The following is a 5,237-nucleotide window of genomic DNA, read 5'->3' as shown; positions in this document are numbered from 1 at the left end:
GATCCGGTGAGAACCACCAACATAATGAGAACTGTGAGAACCCCTACTAAATCATCATCAAATATTGTTTCGAAAGTTTTGATGGATCATTTACCCTTAGTTTAGTTTATTCAAACACTTTTTTAGTGTAGCTAAACAAAATTTATTGATTTTATTAACAAAATATAAACTTAATGTACAAAAATACAAGTAGGTATATACTAAAATGGCAATAGATGCACGAAAATGAATACTAGGTGCATGAAAATTGTTACATGCATGAAAAGTATTACTAAGTGCATGAAAATTGTTAGATACATAAAAGTGAGGTAGTAGGTGCATGAAAATTAATAAAATGTTTCTCGTCTCAATTTTCGTCAATAATTTACACTTTTTGGACCAAGAAATATCTCATCTAGTCATAAAATTCTATGCCGAATCCAAATATGTCGTCATTTTTTAGAAAAAAAATCCATAAGGTGAAGTTCTCATGGTTCTCACTACGTAGGTGGTTCTCAGGATCCCAAATCTATATATATATATATATATATATATATATATATATATATATATATATATATATATATATATATATATATATATATATATATATATATATATATATATATATATATATATATATCGCAACCAACAATCCTACTCCACATGTTTCTAAAATGCCACGTTATAAAACATTCATCATACACATTCATACTACTCATCGTCTTTCACCATCACATTCCCCATTCTCCACATGCATTCATCCACCAATTCACACAACGCATTTCTATATAGATATACGACACACAACGTAAACACATAACGATCCCGACACACAGCCCATAGTGACCGGTTTAAAGTTGTAGGGCGAGATCGCGACTTTAGGACGTTTCCCAAGTCTTTGCATTAGCTCCTAACAACTCCTACCCGGGTTCATTTTATTTTGACTCCCTAAGTTCATTAGATTCATTAGTTATAGGTTCCAAAATCGTCGCTCTGATACCACTTTGTAACACTCCATACTCCAAGTGCCTTACCAGGACCACTTAAGGCATGAAAGTGCTACCATCTCGGATACCCGAGGCAATGTATATCAAATAGACAGTAACGAAACGTACTTTATTAAATTGTTTAATGTGATACAAGTCCAACCAAAACTGATAAAGTAAAAAGTACAACTGTTCTCAAAAAGCTAAACCAACTAAGTAACTGAAAGGGTGTTCAACACAGCGGAAGACTTCTAAGACAGCTCGTGATGACTCAACCTGACTACACTCTAAAGTGTGTAGTCCTGCCAGAGTACTCATCGCAACAAGTACTCCACACCGCCAGTGGGGGACCGCAGCCGTTCCCACCTAAGCCCCACTCATCTCATCCGAGCGATAAACCCATGTTCCTTAATGTGCACATCCCCTTCTGTGGCAGGTTCTACAGAGGGCGAATGAAGGGCGTGAAGCCACTTCCGCAAGTGACTCCACTCAGCAGAGGACGCACCTCGCAACCACAAACGATATACAATAACCACATTATACTACCAACCATCACCAATTCCAAAACCAAATCCAACATGATATACAACAACACAATCAACAACAACAACAAAACCATGTAATCAATACTGAGTAGGGAAACCCTACCTGGAATAGCAATCACATGAGACCGTCTACCAGCTAATCATAACTTCTCCTCTACGAATCCTCCGCCTATAACGTGCATACATACCATTACTACCAACACACCATAATACTCCAAAAATCCCCCAACATTACCCAATTAGGGTTTAATCAAACTCAACAAAATTCTATAAAAATTATACAAGGAACTTACCCTTGACACGACGATCACGACGGTATAACGAACAGGACAATCCGACGATCCTAGCCTTGGGATATGCTAACAACGTGATAAGTGCATAATTTACATACTTTTACCCCTCTTTTTAGCTCGGTTTCTATTGTTCGTTGTACTTTAATTAGTATATATTTGAGCTAATCTTGTGTTCTAGGTGTATTGTTGTGTTTGTTACGGTTTTGTAGGAATCTAAGCATTTAGAGGCTTTTTCCTATCATTTTATACACCAAGTTCACTAAGCTAATCAAGACCAAGTGTTGGACTAAGCATGGAGCATTGGATTGGGTTTTGCATGGAGAAATTGATGGATTAATATGTATAATGCAAATGATGACAACAATCAAAGTCAAAGCCCAATGTTCAAATCCAAGTCAAGGTGGAAAGCATAAGATTCCAACATGCTTAGGATGCTTTTTGGAAGCTCTAAAGATCATAGATGGAGCATTTACCCGGGTGCATTAAGGGTCATTAATCACGCACTTAGGATTCCTCAAGAAATTAAGTGAGGAATTAAGAGAAATCACCCGGAAACACACGACCCCGATCGGGGCCATGCAACCCCGATCGGGGCCGCAGTCATCTTGAATGTTTACGTTTCTTCTTCCTCTCTCATAAATAGGAGAGGTGTTCCAAGGTCTTAGGCATCCCATTTTTACGTCCAAGTTTACTACATTAATTTGTGTCTAGGGAATTTATCTTTGCATAGGTACGCGATAAGCCTATCAAATTTTGGCGCCGTTGCCGGGGAAACGGTTTTATTGCTTTTTGAATTGTCGATTTTTATCTTGTTTTCCTTTGTTTTGGGGAACACTTGTTCCTTGAGACCGTTACTTATCACTTCTCTAGAAATTGTTGTCTTATGCCCAGGTCCTCTCGTAGTGGAGAATAGCTTTCACCGGATTCCGAGCCCGAGAAAACCTTTAGGAGAAGACGACGAATTTGGAAGGAAGTGAAAGAAGCCACTTCTCCCATACAAGTTGAAAGTGCTAGAAAGTATTACTTAGACGATCTAGAGGTTCTTGAAGAGGAGGAGGTTTCTTGTTCATCAACTCCACCACCACCACCATATACTACCAAAAAGATGGTGAGACTTTCCGATCACTCAAAGCCCACTGCGGCCATGCTTCCGGCCGGAATCACAACCACTCAAATCACCGCGCCGGAATTCGAGATCAAGCCGGCTTTCATTAGCCTTGTGGAGAGGAAGCAATTTGGGGGAAGTCCTTTGGAGGATCCCAATTTGCATGTGCAAAATTTTTGTGACTATTGCTCCATGATCCGTCAAACGGGCGTCACCCAAGCCCAAATAAGGGAAATACTTTTCCCTTTCTCTTTGAAGGATAAGGCCAAGCTTTGGATCAATAGCCTTGACCGTACCACCTTGGGAATCACCAATTGGGAGACATTGGCTCTTGCTTTTTACCAAAAGTTTTTTCCACCGGAGAAAACTCAAACTTTGAGAAGCCAAATCACCGGATTCCGTCAACAAGCTCTTGAGAGCTTATATGAGGCTTGGGAGAGGTACAAAGAGCTTCAAAGGCAATGCCCACATCATGGGCTAGATGATTGGTTTCTAGCAATAACATTCTACAATGGATGTTGTGCCGAGTCGCGAAGGATTCTTGATTCCGCCAACAATGGGCGGTTTGATCAAATTGACATCGACCTTGCTCATGCCACGATCGAATCTATGGCAGTCCATGATGCCCAATATGTCAATTCCCGAGTTGTGCCATCCAAAGGTAAAGCAGAATCCTCCAACAACTCCGTTTTGCTGGCTCAAATTGCTTTGCTCCAACAACAATTGGCGGAAAGAGATGCTAAAGATTCCATTCAACAACTCAATGTCGTGTCTTCAACAAGCCAAATCGTTGTGTGTGACGGTTGTGGAGGTGCGGGTCATTATGCCGCATATTGCCGAGCCCCCATTGAAGAGGTAAATGCTTTTCAAGCTTTTAGACAAAGTTCATATCCACCGGGTACATTTTTCAACACTTATAACCCGAATTCAAAATTCCATCCGAACTTGTCTTACACAAGCAATAATGTGCTTAACCCTCAACCCCCACCACAACAAAATGCCTATGTTCCTCAACAACAAAAGTATATCCCTCCACCGGGTTATCAAAATCAACAAAGGCCCCCACAAAACAATTACCAACAAAATCCACCACAAAATGGCCAACAAAACAATCAAGGAGTGGGTACGCTCGAGGGCATGATCATCCAAATACAAAGGGAATTGTTGGCTCAAATTCAAAAAAATGATCAAGCTCATAGTGCCGCGGTCAAGATGTTGGAACAACAAGTGGCTCAACTATCCGCTTCTAGCTCTCAAAGGAAGAACGGTCAACTACCTCCCCAAGGTGAGCAACCACATGAAACCGTTAATTCTGTTTCCTTGAGAAGTGGTTCAAGCTATGAGGGGCCATCCATGACTTTGGATGATGAGGTGGTTGTTAAAAAGGCTAAGCTTGGGGGAAATGACAAAAAGATGGCTAGTGAAGAGCCTCTTGTTAGGGACCGTGTACCATTTCCCCACCGATTGTTGATGCTAAAGAGGAAGAGCAAGCTTGATGCCAAAGATGTTGGGTCTCCTATGCCAAAAGAAAGTGATGAGTTGGTTGTTGAAGAAATCTCTCCTAATGCTAAGGAGAGTGATGCCGTTTCAAGGAAAGTGGATGCTCCCAAGGAAAATGAGAAAGAGATAGTGAAAGATGTGGAGGATGCTCCTCCCAAGGAAGTTGTTCAAGTACCATTTCCCCATCGTCTAGCAAAGCACAAGGAGGAAGGTAAGTTTGCTAAATTTTTAGAAGTTTGTAAAAATTTACAAGTCACCATCCCGTTTATGGAATTGATTACCCAAGTCCCTTCTTACGCAAAGTTTATGAAGGAAATCCTCTCAAAGAAGCGATCCTTCAATGAGGTTGAGACCATTGCTTTCACCGAAGAGTGTAGTGCACTCTTACAAAACAAGTCTCCCCCGAAACTTAAGGACCCAGGTAGCTATTCTATTCCTTGCACTATAGGCAAATATACCATTGATAAGGCCCTTTGCGACCTAGGTGCTAGTGTAAGTGTCATGCCCTATTCCCTTTGTGAAAAACTTAACATGGGTGCTTTAAAATGCACAAGTATTACTTTGCAAATGGCGGACCGTTCTTTAAAGCGACCTCTAGGTGTCTTAGAAGATGTACCCGTCAAAGTTGGCAAGTTTTTCATACCCGTTGACTTCCTCATACTTGATATGGCCGAGGACTCACAAACCCCAATTATATTGGGTAGGCCATTTTTACGCACCGCGGGTGTATTAATTGATGTGAAAAATGGGAGGTTGACGTTGGAAGTGGGTGATGACCGGGTTTCCTTTAGCAAAAACAACACCATTAGAAGCCCAATGTTACAAG

At 40.8% G+C, this 5,237-nt stretch overlaps 1 non-coding gene across 1 annotated transcript; it reads right to left on the bottom strand.

The window, feature by feature from the left end:
• Positions 1-3,283: 3,283 nt before the first annotated feature.
• Positions 3,284-3,390, bottom strand: LOC141589313 (small nucleolar RNA R71). The gene has a single exon (XR_012520257.1). It is a non-coding gene; the product is annotated as a small nucleolar RNA R71 (small nucleolar RNA).
• Positions 3,391-5,237: the final 1,847 nt, after the last annotated feature.

Source organism: Silene latifolia, chromosome 6, assembly GCF_048544455.1.
Source record: "Silene latifolia isolate original U9 population chromosome 6, ASM4854445v1, whole genome shotgun sequence".
In the NCBI taxonomy this organism is placed as follows: domain Eukaryota; kingdom Viridiplantae; phylum Streptophyta; class Magnoliopsida; order Caryophyllales; family Caryophyllaceae; genus Silene; species Silene latifolia.
The sequence above is the reverse complement of the archived record's forward strand: the minus strand, read 5'-3'. Positions and strand labels throughout refer to the sequence as shown.